This window comes from Gadus morhua, unplaced genomic scaffold (assembly GCF_902167405.1).
Source record: "Gadus morhua unplaced genomic scaffold, gadMor3.0, whole genome shotgun sequence".
Classification (NCBI taxonomy): domain Eukaryota; kingdom Metazoa; phylum Chordata; class Actinopteri; order Gadiformes; family Gadidae; genus Gadus; species Gadus morhua.
Genome location: NW_021963999.1, coordinates 32200 through 50231, shown reverse-complemented (window position 1 = coordinate 50231; position 18032 = coordinate 32200). Strand labels below are relative to the sequence as shown.

The 18032-nt window shown below is 41.8% G+C and overlaps 5 non-coding genes and 1 pseudogene across 5 annotated transcripts; all 6 read right to left on the bottom strand.

The window, feature by feature from the left end:
* Positions 1–45: 45 nt before the first annotated feature.
* On the bottom strand, positions 46–164 carry LOC115538754 (5S ribosomal RNA). The gene has a single exon (XR_003975521.1). It is a non-coding gene; the product is annotated as a 5S ribosomal RNA (ribosomal RNA).
* A 420-nt stretch (positions 165–584) lies between these two features.
* Positions 585–703, bottom strand: LOC115538710 (uncharacterized; annotated as a pseudogene).
* A 421-nt stretch (positions 704–1124) lies between these two features.
* Positions 1125–1243, bottom strand: LOC115538759 (5S ribosomal RNA). Its single transcript, XR_003975526.1, has one exon. It is a non-coding gene; the product is annotated as a 5S ribosomal RNA (ribosomal RNA).
* Positions 1244–1663: 420 nt separating this feature from the next.
* Positions 1664–1782, bottom strand: LOC115538701 (5S ribosomal RNA). Its single transcript, XR_003975471.1, has one exon. It is a non-coding gene; the product is annotated as a 5S ribosomal RNA (ribosomal RNA).
* A 421-nt stretch (positions 1783–2203) lies between these two features.
* Positions 2204–2322, bottom strand: LOC115538746 (5S ribosomal RNA). The gene has a single exon (XR_003975513.1). It is a non-coding gene; the product is annotated as a 5S ribosomal RNA (ribosomal RNA).
* A 421-nt stretch (positions 2323–2743) lies between these two features.
* LOC115538753 (5S ribosomal RNA) lies at positions 2744–2862 on the bottom strand. The gene has a single exon (XR_003975520.1). It is a non-coding gene; the product is annotated as a 5S ribosomal RNA (ribosomal RNA).
* Positions 2863–18032: the final 15170 nt, after the last annotated feature.

The window sequence follows — 18032 nt, the reverse complement described above, 5'->3', positions numbered from 1 at the left end:
ACGGTAGGCCATTGCATCCAATGAGCTCGAGTTGAAAAAGTATAATGCTTACAGCACCTGGTATTCCCAGGCGGTCACCCATCCAAGTACTAACCAGGCCCGACCCTGCTTAGCTTCCGCGATCAGACGAGATCGGGCGTGCCTATGGTGGTATGGCCGTAAGCATTTACAGACGTGACCATATAAGCTATTATACAGGGGGAGGACTAAGGAGTGAGAGCGCTGCCGTGGCCAGAGACGGGACTTGTACAGAAACAATGATTAGATCCATAATGAATGAATGAATACGTTATTCCAGACTCAGAGCTACATATTTGAACGCAATGCATTACACTGCTTGGGCGTCATCGTTTGCGTGATCTTTTGAAGAAACGTAGCGTTGCAGAACCTGGGATGGACTAAGGTGGACCGCCGTCATTGCAGCTCTCTGCTACGTCACTACACTGTCCACATGTTTCACAAATAGAGTTTGAGGAGACGTCGTCAGAGTCTGTATGTTGCTTAAATTCTCCAAAACAGTGGGCGCTAAAGATCAGCGCACGGTAGGCCATTGCATCCAATGAGCTCGAGTTGAAAAAGTATAATGCTTACAGCACCTGGTATTCCCAGGCGGTCACCCATCCAAGTACTAACCAGTCCCGACCCTGCTTAGCTAACGAGATCAGACGAGATCGGGCGTGCCTAATGTGGTATGGCCGTAAGCAATTATAGACTTGACCATATTAGCTTTTATACAGGGGGAGGACGTAAGGAGTGAGAGCGCTGCCGTGGCCAGAGACGGGACTTGTACAGAAACAATGATTAGATCCATAATGAATGAATGAATACGTTATTCCAGACTCAGAGCAACATATTTGAACGCAATGCATTACACTGCTTGGGCGTCATCGTTTGCGTGATCTTTTGAAGAAACGTAGCGTTGCAAAACCTGGGATGGACTAAGGTGGACCGCCGTCATTGCAGCTCTCTACTACGTCACTACACTGTCCACATGTTTCACAAATAGAGTTTGAGGAGACGTCGTCAGAGTCTGTATGTTGCTTAAATTCTCCAAAACAGTGGGCGCTAATGATCAGCGCACGGTAGGCCATTGCATCCAATGAGCTCGAGTTGAAATAGTATAATGATTACAGCACCTGGTATTCCCAGGCGGTCACCCATCCAAGTACTAACCAGCCCCGACCCTGCTTAGCTTCCGAGATCAGACGAGATCGGGCGTGCCTAAGGTGGTATGGCCGTAAGCAATTTTAGACTTGACCATATTAGCTTTTATACAGGGGAGGACGTAAGGAGTGAGAGCGCTGCCGTGGCCAGAGACGGGACTTGTACAGAAACAATGATTAGATCCATAATGAATGAATGAATACGTTATTCCAGACTCAGAGTTACATATTTGAACGCAATGCATTACACTGCTTTGGCGTCATCGTTTGCGTGATCTTTAGAAGAAACGTAGCGTTGCAAAACCTGGGATGGACTAAGGTGGACCGCCGTCATTGCAGCTCTCTGCTACATCACTACACTGTCCACATGTTTCACAAATAGAGTTTGAGGAGACGTCGTCAGAGTCTGTATGTTGCTTAAATTCTCCAAAACAGTGGGCGCTAAAGATCAGCGCACGGTAGGCCATTGCATCCAATGAGCTCGAGTTGAAATAGTATAATGCTTACAGCACCTGGTATTCCCAGGCGGTCACCCATCCAAGTACTAACCAGGCCCGACCCTGCTTAACTTCCGAGATCAGACGAGATCGGGCGTGCCCAAGGTGGTATGGCCGTAAGCATTTATTGACTTGACCATATTAGCTTTTATACAGGAGGAGGACGTAAGGAGTGAGAGCGCTGCCGTGGCCAGAGACGGGACTTGTACAGAAACAATGATTAGATCCATAATGAATGAATGAATACGTTATTCCAGACTCAGAGTTACATATTTGAACGCAATGCATTACACTGCTTGGGCGTCATCGTTTGCGTGATCTTTTGAAGAAACGGAGCGTTGCAAAACCTGGGATGGACTAAGGTGGACCGCCGTCATTGCAGCTCTCTGCTACGTCACTACACTGTCCACATGTTTCACAAATAGAGTTTGAGGAGAGGTCGTCAGAGTCTATATGTTGCTTAAATTCTCCAAAACAGTGGGCGCTAAAGATCAGCGCACGGTAGGCCATTGCATCCAATGAGCTCGAATTGAAAAAGTATAATGCTTACAGCACCTGGTATTCCCAGGCGGTCACCCATCCAAGTACTAACCAGGCCCGACCCTGCTTAGCTTCCAAGATCAGACGAGATCGGGCGTGCCTAAGGTGGTATGACCGTAAGCAATTATAGACTTGACCATATTAGCTTTTATACAGGGGGAGGACGTAAGGAGTGAGAGCGCTGCCGTGGCCAGAGACGGGACTTGTACAGAAACAATGATTAGATCCATAATGAATGAATGAATACGTTATTCCAGACTCAGAGTTACATATTTGAACGCAATGCATTACACTGCTTTGGCGTCATCGTTTGCGTGATCTTTAGAAGAAACGTAGCGTTGCAAAACCTGGGATGGACTAAGGTGGACCGCCGTCATTGCAGCTCTCTGCTACGTCACTACACTGTCCACATGTTTCACAAATAGAGCTTGAGGAGACGTCGTCAGAGTCTGTATGTTGCTTAAATTCTCCAAAACAGTGGGCGCTAAAGATCAGCGCACGGTAGGCCATTGCATCCAATGAGCTCGAGTTGAAAAAGTATAATGCTTACAGCACCTGGTATTCCCAGGCGGTCACCCATCCAAGTACTAACCAGGCCCGACCCTGCTTAGCTTCCGCGATCAGACGAGATCGGGCGTGCCTATGGTGGTATGGCCGTAAGCATTTACAGACGTGACCATATAAGCTATTATACAGGGGGAGGACTAAGGAGTGAGAGCGCTGCCGTGGCCAGAGACGGGACTTGTACAGAAACAATGATTAGATCCATAATGAATGAATGAATACGTTATTCCAGACTCAGAGCTACATATTTGAACGCAATGCATTACACTGCTTGGGCGTCATCGTTTGCGTGATCTTTTGAAGAAACGTAGCGTTGCAGAACCTGGGATGGACTAAGGTGGACCGCCGTCATTGCAGCTCTCTGCTACGTCACTACACTGTCCACATGTTTCACAAATAGAGAATGTGTTGGATGCAGTGGATGGGAGGCGTGCAAAACTCTACAATAAAAAGTCAAAAATAATTATGGCGCAGTCCATGCATAAGCTTACGTCCTATTTATCTAACTATTTAAATGATGGAAGGAAAACAATTCACAAATATTTAATTAAATAGGCTATTAATCGCAAAACCCTTCAAAAAATAAGTACAATTAAAGGATCTACGCTGGTAGGACTAACCTTAGGCTCTCGTCGACTGGATATCTGGCCCGCTGGCACAAAGAAACATATAGGCCTGTAATCGTTTTGACTTCATATTTACATAAACTGATCGCGTGGCACCTCTTCCTCACCATTTAAATATTTTAGAATCCCTACTATAATGGTTATTTAAATAACAACATGATCCACCAGCCTCTAATAAAGAAGATCCACTCCTAACCCCAAAAGCAGTACAGGCCCATCCAGCCCACTCTGGAGCTATATAGGGCTGATACATGGGCTCCGTTTTGCTATGCCTGTTGCGCACAGGGGCTGCTGGCCTTGTTTAGGTGCGTGTCTGACTTGGGGCGAATAACAATCAGCCGCTGCCCCGTCCACACCCTCACAAACATTGTATTCCCATTCATATGCCCGAGGGCGTCCGTTAACGGACCGATGGGCCTACCTTTCCTCCCGGGCCAGGGGCCAGCCGTGATAACGACTTTGACAGTGACCGCAGCGCCGCACCAAACGGCCCGCAAGACGTTTGTCCTCGAAACAACAGCAACACAAAAAAAAAGCAATTAAGAAAATGCTCGTGTCTGACCTAGATAACCGAGTGTCTTAGGAACCACAGGTTAATATGCTAATATGGATTCGCTAATTGTGGATTTAGAGTCGTTGGGAGGAAGGGGGAGGGGGGCTAGGGGCGTTTTGAGTGGCGTGTTATCTGTAAAGATCTGCTCTAGATTAATTCCGCAGCGCGTGAGGTAAAGAGTCTGGAAACAGGTGGTCGACCTCCACACAAACAGGATGGAGGCAAGACGTTATGCGTCCCTGCACTGACTAAAGTAGAACTGTTTATTAATCTGGGATGCAAATTAAAAACCCTGACCATGAAATTAAGATTATGGTCAATCAGAATGAAAAAAAAAAACGTACAAAAAAATGGAATAGTATATGATAGATAGGCCAATCTGTTGTTTTTTTCCGGCTGCGATCAGTCTGTTTCCTACGTTTTAGGTTTTATTGAATCAATAATTGATTGTTTGTAAATAGCTTGATCATTAAGACGTTATCATGCTGAACACAATTTCAATATGGATGTATGTGTGGTCCAAGGGCGCCCATAGAAACAAAACACACACACACACACACACACACACACACACACACACACACACACACACACACACACACACACACACACACACACACACACAAGTCCTTAAGTTCAAGAGCCGCAGGACATTTACTTCAAGCCCTTCACCTCTTGAGGGCCCCAGAAAGTCAGAAATCAAGTTTATGTCTGCTATACACCACCGAGTCAACAACGGGTATCATTGGCCGTTTGTGTTTTCAATTAAGTTGTAATTGTACTTCTTTGTTAGACTAATTAGTCCACGAGTGGGTTGAATTAAGAAGTTGAGTAAGAGCAGACACGTGCCAGCTGCCCTAAAACAAAAGGCTTCCCCTCCAACACCAATGAAAAGGACAATCTGTTCCTCCCTGGTTCAACGGCCACTGACCGGCAAGCGGGGCCCAATAACACACATACGGCGTTACACTCAGGATTGCATAAAATATAGGCCTCCATATGAATATACATATGTTTGTAGGTTAGGCCTTAATTAATATTACTTGCTTATTATCTGACCAAAATTCCCATCGCTTGCCTTTGTTCTTGAAAAGAGGAAAAAAATTAAATAAAGTTGAAATCAGATGTCTGAAATGTCCCAACTGAATGAGGGTCATTCAATCCAACCGATCAATAAATGGCATAGGGGGCTTTAAACGGACAATGATGTACCTTATTTTTAATAGACAACCAGGCCCTGAGCCACCGCCTCATAACCGATGCTTTAGCATTGATCCCGCGGTTCTCTTAAACTGAACCCGAGCAGCTGGCGGATCAGCAGCGGGGGCGCGCGCGCGCGTGCGTGTGTGACTGGCTTGTCTGTTTTTTTGGTGTGCGAATAGTTTTCTAGTACGGGTCGATACTAATTAACTTCATATTAATTTCAAGAGTTTCTGAAGACCACTCGATACATAAACAAATATCATGACCGTGTTCCACCCTTTCGCTGGCTTATGTTTAATTGTCCATTTCGAAAGACGTTCAGAAATGATCTCACATTTTAGATTATAGTCAGATAATATAGAGATTGGGAGTACGGGTAAACATTATTTATCTGTCTGTCTGTCTGTCTGTCTGTCTGTCTGTCTGTCTGTCTGTCTGTCTGTCTGTCTGTCTGTCTGTCTGTCTGTCTGTCTGTCTGTCTGTCTGTCTGTCTGTCTGTCTGTCTGTCTGTCTGTCTGTCTGTCTGTCTGTCTGTCTGTCTGTCTGTCTGTCTGTCTGTCTGTCTGTCTGTCTGTCTGTCTGTCTGTCTGTCTGTCTGTCTGTCTGTCTGTCTGTCTGTCTGTCTGTCTGTCTGTCTGTCTGTCTGTCTGTCTGTCTGTCTGTCTGTCTGTCTGTCTGTCTGTCTGTCTGTCTATATACAGACAGACAGACAGACAGACAGACAGACAGACAGACAGACAGACAGACAGACAGACAGACAGACAGACAGACAGACAGACAGACAGACAGACGCTCATTATACAACAGTTAGGAACCAATCAGACCAATCAGCGATCTGATTGGTTCCTAACTGTTGTATAATGAGCGTATACATAACTGCTATGACGCCCGATCATTTTGAGAAAGTTTGCATATCACTCCGCGCCTGGAAGTAGAAACAGTTACAAAGTAAAACATATGTTGGATGATGGAGAGGGTGTAAATGTTGTTACTCCGGGAGTGAGCAAGGCGATGGAGAGACTAACGAAAGCTTAGGCACACGGCGAGTGAACTGCTCCATAGGATAAATTGCCGGCGAACCGCTCTAGCCGAGCCATCTCTCGGAGGGACGCTAAAGTGTGTTGCATAGCGACCGTCGTGCATTTTGAAGGCAGCCAGGAGGGACTACTTTTTTGTATTCTTTAATAAAACGGCTACTTTGACTTTCTTGGTTTCTTTTTAAATGTAGTGTGTCTATGACTTTCGTTTTGCCATAATAGTAACCGTTGTATAAAAGCAATAGATCACTCAGTCAGTGGTATGTGCTCATTATACAACCTCCGCTGCGCGTCGGGGCCGGACAACGCCCCTACAGTGGTATAATGAGCACATACCACAGCCTGTCGTGATCTATTGCTTAAATATAAGCCCCATTATCACGGTCTGCGGTGCAACTGGTGACCCCGCTTGACGGCCACGTTGACGACACAAATCTGTCTCTACACGTCTCTCATTCACTAATATCACACTATATGCAGACGGATACATGTATTTATGCATCATCAATCTATCTAACTATATCATACGTGTATAAATACCAAACTATTTGTTTGTATGTATGTTGTATGTATGTATGTATGTATGTATGTATGTATGTATGTATGTATGTATGTATGTATCTGTCTATCTATATATATATATATGTACATATATATACAGTATATATACCAATACACTTGTATTTCTATGTATGTATATGTATACCTATCTGTCTGTCTGTCTGTCTGCCTTCTGGGACAACAAAAAAATAACCCTATCAGTATCCATGTGCATCAATCGATCTGTTTGAATGATGTATTCAGGTGCTCAGCTGGGTTAAATAGGGTCACATTGCTCGTCACAATTGTTGTTGTTCTTGCCCTGGCCAGAAGGGTGCGCCACTTTGACAGAGAAGCCCAAGGGGAGATTAACTACTACCACTAACACACCCACTTACATACACACACACACATACGTATACACACACACATACACAAAGCACACACACTCACACACAAATAGATCTACTCGCACTATACACATGCAAGTAGGCAAACGCAGGTTCAATGACTTTGATCATGTAATGCCTGCGAAATCTCTGTAATCTTTTAAAGCTAGGCTGTTTGAGGGTATGTTTATTTATTGTGTGCATGTATGTATGTATGTATGTATGTATGTCTGTGTATAGTGTGTATGTGTGTATGTGTGTGTGTGTGTGTGTGTGTGTGTGTTTATGGATGTGTGATTAAACAGAATGAGCCCAGAACTCAGCTAAAATAATCAATGCGATCCATTACAACCCAACAACGAAAAAAACAAGACTATACACACACAAGCAGAAAGACCTTAGGTACCGGCCACCTGATTGGTTGACAGAAATAACACAGAGAAACATTAAGAACAGGCTGATAAAATATACAGGCAGACCCATATATTACACATCTGTTACAACGGCCTGGTTGGACAGACTGACGGAGAAGAGACATACAGACTGACATGCCAACTTTACATCTAACAGAAAAAAAGACAGATCGACCAACATCTGGTGCTAACTGTAGATGGCTAGGAGATTACGCGGACGGGTACATGGCCCACAGACAGATGGACGTACTGAAAGATGGACTGATGGGTAGACGGACAGCTGGACATGAAAGACCCACTGGAAAAAACAGACGGACAGATAGAAAGAAGCACTACTGACTGACTGACTGACTGACTGACCAGATGACCGAGAGACAGAAAGACAGAAGGACATAGTGACAGATTGACAGCCACAGTAAGACCGTTAGTCAGACTGACATGCCCTGAACACACGTCTGTCTTCTGGTTATTTCACTTGTTCAGTTGGAGTGAGAGAGAGAGGAAGTCAACCATCTTCCGTTGCATCATCTATGGATGTATGTTCCAAAGTATACTCCTGCATACCCAATTCTCTCAATTGATTTTTCATACTTTCCCTCTCCATCCCATAAATTCATTAAAACATGTTCCACTGTCTCCTCTACCTGGCACCCCTCACATAATCCAGTGTGGTGTTTTCCTATCAATTTCATTGTTTTATTTAGTGCACTGTGCCCCAACCTTAACCTTAACGAAATTGGTTCATCCTTCCTCTGACCACTGTTGTGGGGTGTTTTCCTATCAATTTCATTGTTTTATTTAGTGCACTGTGCCCCAACCTTAACCTTAACAAAATTGGTTCATCCTTCCTCTGACCACTATACCTTATTTTAACATTAACACTTTTTTGAATATTATATAAATATCTCCTTTTCTCCTCACTGTCCCATTTGTCTTGCCACATTTTGTTAACTTTTTCCCAAATCAGACTTTTAACTTCTGCCTTACTTAGGCCCCGTCCACACGAAGCCGATTTCATGGCGAAACCGCAAAGGTCTTGTACGGTTCGGCCTTCCGTCCCCACGAAGCCGGTGAATCCGCTGACCGAAACCGCAAACTTCTGAAACCACCCTCGGAGGTGGTTTCAATTTCAAATCTATCCGGTTTCGTTTTGGTTTCGTGTGGACGCCTGAAACCGACTGAAACCGCAAAACCATGACGTCATCATCCCACCCCTCGACCTCCTAGCCAATGGCTGTTAAGCCCGCGGAGTCTCAGAAATCACAACAAAAAAGATGATGGCGGACTACAAGCTTGTAATCGTTCCGCAGCATATCATGTCCCTTGTTGGGTTGCTAAGCCATTATTTATTGAGAATCTAGTTCGCCATCGTAGAAGAGCTGTTTGTTTGTGTTGCTAGTGGTTCGGGGGGCAGCCTTAATGCGCATGCTCGCCTCTTCTTCTTCTGGATTTGTGTACCAGAAGCAGCGCCCCTTATGGGCCTGGAATGTTTACTACAGCGTTTCTACAGATCTATCCGGTTTCGCTTGGCTTCGTCTTTACGGAGATACTTCGAAACCGGATAGATCGAAACCGTAACGGTTTCGCCCGTTTCGGCTTTGTGTGGACGGGGCCTTAAACTGATATTCATTTATATTTTTTCCTTCTCCAATGCCTTCTTCGCCATCTTATCGGCTTTCTCATTTCCCTTCACCCCTACATGAGCTGGATCCCATAAAAATTGTATTTGCCTCCCCTGCTGAACGATTCTCGTAATTGACTGTAGAACTTCATATAACAAACCTTGGCGACTACTTGAGTAAAACGACCTCATACTTTCCAAAACTGATGCTGAATCTGTACAGATCAATTTTTTCCACTGTACTTGATTCCACCCATTTTAATGCGACCAGCACCCCCAACATCTCCACTGTATACACGCTTAAATAAGCCGATGTTCACTATTAACCTCTATTCTTTTTGATGGAACAGCTACTCCAAACCCTGTCACTGTTTCAGATTGTTTGGCACCATCTGTAAAAACATGAACATACTCACTGCACTCTATAAGAAGATGTATATTAAAAACACTAGCCAGGTCTATCTGTTCTCTCTCTCTCTTCTTTATATCCAACACAAACCAGTCCACACCATCCTCCATGGCGGCATTATTGGATATACCACTGTTGGACTAAGCTTCAATTCACCCACACCAAACTCTTTCGCTATATCATTCCCCACCCGACCAAAATGATTCCTCTCACACTTCCCATAAACCCAGCACTCTTTCAACACTCCTTTTGTGGGGTGAGACTCACTGTGCCCTCGCAAATTTGCCCAATAGTTTCCCATCAATTGTTTCCTTCTCAACTCCAGTGGCATTTCCCCCATTTCTACCTGCAGAGCAGGCACTGGTGATGATTTAAAAGCCCCACTTCATACCCTTAATGCCTTTGCCTGAATCACGTCCAGCTTTCTCAAGAGAGACACTGCGGCTGACCCATGCACTATACACCCATAATCAAACACAGATCTAATCATAGCTACATATATAGTCTTTATAGTCTTTAAAGCTGAACAGCTCACTCCCCAATCCCTAACAGTCAAACATCTCATCACATTCTTCATAAGTGTGTGTGGAGATGGCTGGTTTAACCTGTGCACACTGATTACTTAATGGGCTACAGGTGTGCAGCCTCACCCAGACCCAGCATCCAATCAGACTCAGCAGGTGAGGCTCCTCAAACCCGCCATCATCCACACTCACGCCCACAATGATGTCACCTTATTTTTATTACAACATGTTGATCCTTTTTCGTACACCTGAAAATATGAAACTTTTTCAAAGAATGAATGGAGGAGGTGAAAACCTACTACAAAATCTGACTACAAATAACCTGACAATGTCAATTCTTTAGATTAAACGTTCAATGGTAACCATTACCATGGAAAACATTGGCTTGTTACTCCTGTTCTTCACAAGGTCAAACGATTCATTAAGACTGTTTAGAATGTGGACATTAGGCATAGGCTGAATATCTTTGCCTAATCACTTTTAAAGCCCGCTGTCTGGCTGCAATGGTTTGCATGAATTTAATTCAAGTAAATAATAGGTTATTGTGGGGGCTGGTTGTTGGGTGAATACAATTTGAGACATGTCTGATGCAGTCGGGCATTGCACTGGAAACATGTCCACGGATCGGAATTAAAAAACAAGGCTGATGGTTGAGGTGCTATTCAAGAAAGGTTGGACCAAACCATTTCAGTACTACAAATGTTTTTAGTGTATGTTAGTGATATGCATACATTGATATCTAAGCTTGTGTGATATGACCATTGCATTCTTTGTTTTCTTATTTTATGCTCAACATGCATCAATATACATTTGGTTAGATGACAGAGACACTAAAGTGCTAGTATGTTATATTTTCATTTTACAGGATGTGGAAGAACATACTTCTCTTCTTAAGCCTTTCAGGTAAAATGCATGCGTCTGTGTAATAGGGCAAGTTTGTGAGACAGTTCACACCCTTTCCAAGTATATATTTACCCAACAAAGCTGCGATTGTTTGTGGAAGTTTTCCAGTTGTGCTTCGGTCTGCCTCAACTGCAGAGCATGACATTAACACTGTCAGGGTTAGCGGTTTGATCCCCACTAGGGGTACCCATGCTGAGATTGTGAGACTGTAACATATCTGTATTTGTTCTTGCTGTGACGGCTTCCCCTGCAGGGCTCGTGGGACACCATGCGTCTCCCATCACCAAACTCTACCACCACGTGGATCAGAAGATGAGCTGGACTGATGCTCAGCGATACTGCAGGGAGCAGTTTCATGACCTGGCGACCATAGACAACCTGGAAGACCTAGAGCGGCGGCAAGCGTCCAGAAGAGGGTCAGATTATGACATTGACATCGCATGGATCGGACTTTATGATGACCGCACAAGATGGCAGTGGTCCCACGGCAACCAAGACTACAAAATGGGTCAAGACTATGACAATTGGGCCGGAGATGAACCAAACAACGTAGACGCCAAACAGAACTGTACAGTGATTATGCCCCAAACAGGGGAATGGTCCGATAGGAGGTGCAGCGATCTGGCCTGTCCTGTCTGCATTAATGGTGCGCTGGATTTATATTTGTTAAATACGAAAGTTTGTTTTTGCTCTAGGTTTAACCCCATCCCCTTTACCTTCAACTTAAAAAAAAACAACATGATATTTCTGCAAATTGAATTGACTATGTAGTTAAGTCTTTTATTTTTAGCAGTTGTAACATAATGAAATTAAACTACTATTCCGGACACCGCATCCCTGTTGGATAAATAATATGATTGGGATATAAAGTTAATCTGAATTAATATTCAATGTTTTTGTTTTTCTCTCATTTTGTTTTAGCTGCAGGCAACTACATCTATGTCCAAGAAAAAATGACCTGGTACAAGGCGAGGAAATACTGCGTGTCTCACCACACTGAGTTGGCAATTGTGAGAGACGCGACAGAGAACAGCAAAATCTATGCATTGATGAATTCAAACGCATGGATCGGGCTCCACAGAAATCCATGGTCCCACTGGTCTGACGGGAGTAGAACCACTTACCTTAATTGGGAAACAGGCCAGCCAATAAATTATGGAGGCAATCAAAATTGTGCTTCAATGAATTTTATTACAGCAGATTATAGAGATAAAAATTGCCAGGATTTCTTTTACGTCGCCTGTCAGGAACTGCAGATACAACGCTCAACCTTTAGGATAAAGATCAGCACCGAGGCAGACATGACCAATCCGGAGGTTCAACGCCAGTTTGTTGAACAGGTTAGTTAGTTCCTGAGGTGGAAAATATTTGAAATGACAAAGCAACAGATTTATTTACATGCTTAACTTGAGTCTATTCACAATTAGTGACATAAACTAACATGTGTGATGGGAGAGAACACTTTTGAGTGACTTTTTCTAATGTGTATTTTATGTTATGAGGAGCTCAAATGCCAAAATGTAACACATAGACACCAATTATAACAGTTGGGTTTAAACATGTAAGAGATTAAGAAATAAACCATGAAAACGTATTTACACAATTCTCTATACACCAGCTCTCTGCCAAAATGGCCAAGGAAGGAGTGACTGGCATGCAAATCCATTGGATTGTGAAGGACGGACAGGACCAGCAGAGTAAGAAATGAAGAGCTCTTTGAGGTAGAACAGTGGTTCTCCAACTTTTCTACTAGTGTACCCCCTATAAGATAGTTTTTCACCTGAATCCCCCCTCACCGGCACACAAATGTATGCGTGTGCGTTCAATTTGGCAGTATAAACATGAACATTAAAAGGATGAAAATACTCGAAATGTAATGAGAAACATGGGCCAACATGCAACTGTTGGCTAATTCCTCTCCACAAAATAAATTAAAGGCTAGGGGGTAATGGCATGTAGAGGTTAATCCCATTTTGTTTTTTCTGGATGCGCTCTTTTTCAGCAGATTTTACTTTCTCGTGTTTTCAGATTTCATTTCAACCACTTGTCCATTTTTCTCGTTATTATAATGTCTATCTTATAAATAAATTATTAATTTATTTCATAAATAAGAAAAAAACATTACATGTATTAAATTGATATGCCTCAAAAGGAGTAGGAAGAAGTATACAACTTATTTAATCCTACCCCTCGTTCCAAAGCTCAATAATTAATAATCATTAAATTAACCTCCTGTGACCCTTGTTATAATCTCTCTAAGTAAACAATCTATATACAATGTGCTATACTATATTTATATCGATACAATCCATGCATATACAGTTTGATGTACTATCTTTTAATGTAATATATATATATATATATATATATATATATATACACACATTTACATATCTATTTGTACAATTTGATGTACTATATATACACTTTATATTTAATATCTTTGCAGTCAATTATTATTTTCTCTTTTTCTTAAAGCCGTTAGCCGTCCCTCATCCCTGTACCTTTTGAAAATCATTGCTTTGTACCTTTTTTTTTTAAACTGGATCATGATTGGACTTTACTTTAGGCTGTGCTCATACCATTCCACAGTTTACCACCACCACCTGAAATGCATTGACTTTTAAAAGTCGTGCGAGCAGCTAGCGTCTTCAAATTTAACTCGTCATTCAGATGATACCACCCCCCCCCGTCTGTCAAAAAAAATTATACGGAGTCAGTCTGGTGGGAGTCTCCCAGATGTTTGCCGCTACTGTTCTTAAGAACACATCTGGCCTGGTGACTCCGTAAATTTTTATATTACCTGGTAGCAGTATGTTTATTGCTTTAAACATGTTTTTTGCCACTTGATAGTCAACCAGGTCAATGAACTTTATAATACGGGAATGTAAAAACATTCCCGTATTATAATGTAGTGTAACACATCTGGAGGTGTTTTTTGACAACCTGTGTTACCTTTGCATGGTGATATCACAACCATAATCAATTCTTGGATTCAGAAGTCTGAAGAACGGGTGTGAGATTTCATAGGGTTTAGTTTGGTGTCAGTTGGATATTGAGAATTTCATCCATGTTTAAAAAAGATGTCTCTGGAATTAAATCTTCTGGTGCGTTTTTAAATCATTGTGCACTACAGAAATATCAATAATAAAAGTACTGAATCAACATCCCCTTTGTGGTTCTTACGTTCTATATGGCCTGGGTTATTAACCTTCGGGCATGGTGAAAAGGTGGACTCCAGATTTAGACCGCTTGTTTATGTGGTCCTCTTCTTAACTCCTGGACATCTCGCTAATTGTAGAAGTTAGATCATTCGGACCATGGTGCAGTTTCCAAGTTATTTGTTCCAAATCAACCATAGAGCAAAGATGCAATATCAAATCCTTTATTTGCAGGATACCCACACAACGAGCCCTAGTATCTACATTGTTGACCCTGTTTTCCTTTTGCATACACCCTGTTACTCACATTTGTTTGCCACAACATACATTCTTACACCATTCTTTACAACATTAATTGTATAATAAATTTAACATACAAAGTAAAATTGCTTTGCTAAAACTAAGGAGCCTGTTTTTTGTATTCTGAGGAAATACCTTCACTCAGATGTTTAGGATTTTGTCATATTTTTGAAAGATGACGCAAAACAACTCATGCATTTGATATTACGAGATACAAGATATGAATACAAATAACCTGACAATGTTAGTTCTTTAAATTAAACATTCAATGGTAACCATTATCCATGGAAAACATTGGCATTGGTACTAACTCATCTGTTCATCACAAGGTCAAACTGAAGTTCATACCTTAAGATTATCGAAAGTGGAAATGAGAGGCAAATGGATTCCCTGAATGCATACACAATTCCAAGCAAAAATGGATCTTTGCATAATCCCTTTTATAGTATTCTATTGAAATACTGGCTTTAGGTCCCAGTTTTGGTTCACATATCAGTGGATTGATGGCTACATTGGTGAATAGGTGATGGAAGAAATGACGGCTCAATTAATATAGAAAGATAGATACAGTATATGTTGATGGATGGATGTACATAGATAGGCTCATCCTGTCACCTGAAACAGCTCAAAGGTGTAATAGCCCCCAATGCGATAGCATTTCAACGCAAGCATTCAAGAGTCAGCATTGAATTTACATGAATTTAGTTCTTGTGAAATGATTTCATTTTGCTGGCGGGTTGAAGCCGAGTCATGTGTGATGCAGTCAGGCATTGCACTGGAAACATTTCCAACAATTGGAAATAAATACGCTGATGGTTGAGGTGCTCTTACTACAACGAAGGTGGGACCAGAACATTTCCTAAGAACATAAGATATTTATGCAAACTTGTCAAGGACTCATTCAAGTTATATGCATATATGTATGTCAAACTCATGTACAGAACATTGTAGTCTTTGTTATGCCCAAAATTTAACATTTGAAACTCTGTTGGGTTGCAAAGGACGGAGACGACCAGCAGAGTAAGAAATAAAGAGCTCTTTGCTGTAGAACAGTGGTTCTCAAACTTTTCTACTACTGTACCCTCCCACCTGAATACCCCCTCACCGGCACACAAATGTATGATAAATGTATGTGCGTTCCATTTGTCACTGTAAACATGAATTTTAAAGGGTGCAAATACTCGAAATGTAGGCCTACTGAGAAATATGGGCCAACATGAAACTGTTGGCTAATGCCTCCCCACTAAAAGAAGTTCAACGTTAGGGGAGGGTCATGGCATGTAGACGTTAACCCATCTATTCTTCCTGGAACTGACAACATTTTTGGTGTTTCTGAATGCGGTCCTTTACACAGATTTTGCTTTTTTCGTGATTTCAGATTTACATTTCAACTACTTGTCAATTTTCTCGATATTATATTGTCTAGCCTTCAGAATTTAAACTTAATCAGGGTAAATAAAAATCTTCACGACATTTCGTGAGGCTCCTTGAGCCTCACGAAATGTCTATACACTGTTGCTCAAACTTAATATTTCTCTCTTCCTTGAGCCTCCCCAAATGTAAAAATAAAAAATATATATATCCAAACACTCACTCATTCACACTTTCTTTCCACTCTATATCCTATCATATAACCCTGTTTCTCTCAAAAAGCCAAACAATACTTTTATACAATTCCTCTTCATTAATCTTAAAATATGTTCCAAAGTATACTCTTGCATACCCAATTCTCTCATTTGATTTTTCATACTTTCCCTCTCCATCCCTAACCACTACAGTTCATTAAAACATGTTCCACTGTCTCCTCTACCTGGCACCCCTCACATAATCCAGTGGGGTGTTTTCCTATCAATTTCATTGTTTTATTTAGTGCACTGTGCCCCAAACTTAACCTTAACAAAATTGGTTCATCCTTCCTCTGACCACTATATCTTATTTTAACATTAACACTTTTTTGAATATTATATAAATATCTCCCTTTCCCCTCACTGTCCCATTTGTCTTGCCACATTTTGTTAACTTTTTCCCAAATCAGACTTTTAACTTCTGCCTTACTTAAACTGATATTCATTTCTATTTTTTCCTTCTCCAATGCCTTCTTCGCCATCTTATGGGCTTTCTCATTTCCCTTCACCCCTACATGAGCTGGAACCCATAAAAATTGTATTTGCCTCCCCTGCTGAACGATTCTCGTAATTGACTGTAGAACTTCATATAACAAACCTTGGCGACTACTTGAGTAAAACGACCTCATACTTGCCAAAACTGATGCTGAATCTGTACGGATCAATTTTTTCCCCTGTACTTGATTCCACCCATTTTAATGCGACCAGCACCCCCAACATCTCCACTGTATACACGCTTAAATTATCCGATGTTCTTCTATTAACCTCTATTCTTTTTGATGGAACAGCTACTCCAAACCCTGTCACATCTGTTTCAGATTGTTTGGAACCATCTGTAAAAACATGAACATACTCACTGCACTCTATAAGAAGATGTATATTAAAAACACTAGCCAGGTCTATCTGTCTCTGTCTCTCTCTTCTTTATATCCAACACAAACCAGTCCACACCATCCTCCATGGCGGCATTATTGGATATACCACTGTTGGACTAAGCTTCAATTCACCCACACCAAACTCTTTCGCTATATCATTCCCCACCCGACCAAAATGATTCCTCTCACACTTCCCATAAACCCAGCACTCTTTCAACACTCCTTTTGTGGGGTGAGACTCACTGTGCCCTTCGCAAATTTGCCCAATAGTTTCCCATCAATTGTTTCCTTCTGAACTCCAGTGGCATTTCCCCCATTTCTACCTGCAGAGCATGCACTGGTGATGATTTAAAAGCCCCACTTCATACCCTTAATGCCTTAGCCTGAATCACGTCCTGCTTTCTCAAGAGACACACTGCGGCTGACCCATACACTATACACCCATAATCAAACACAGATCTAATCATAGCTACATATATAGTCTTTAAAGCTGAACAGCTCGCTCCCCAATCCCTAACAGTCAAACATCTCATCACATTTATTACCTTTTTGCATTTATCCTCAATCATCCTAATATGGTCTGCCCATGTTACCCTAGAATCAAAAATAACTCCCAAACATTTAAATGAGCCAACTCTTTCCCATACATCCTCAATTTCATCCCATCATCAATTCTTTTCCTAGTGAAAAATACAGTTTGAGTTTTCTCTACTGAAAATCTGCACCCCCAGTCAAATCCCAACTCTGTCAGCCCATCAATTGCAGACTGGACTTTACTAATAATATGCATCACATTTCTTCCCCTTTTCCACAAAGCCCCATCGTTTGCAAACACTTCCTATATCCTCTGGTACCTTTGAAAAAACATCATTTATCATGATTATAAACAATAAAGGACTAATTACACTTCCTTGGGGAGCGCCATTCCCCACCATATACTTATTTGACAATTCAGACCCAATCCAGACTTGTATTTTTCTGTCAAACAAAAAATTCTTTATCCAGTTAAAAACCCTTCCACCTACCCCCATCTTGTACAACTTAATTAACAAACCTTCCTTCCACATCATGTCATATGCTTTTTTCGAT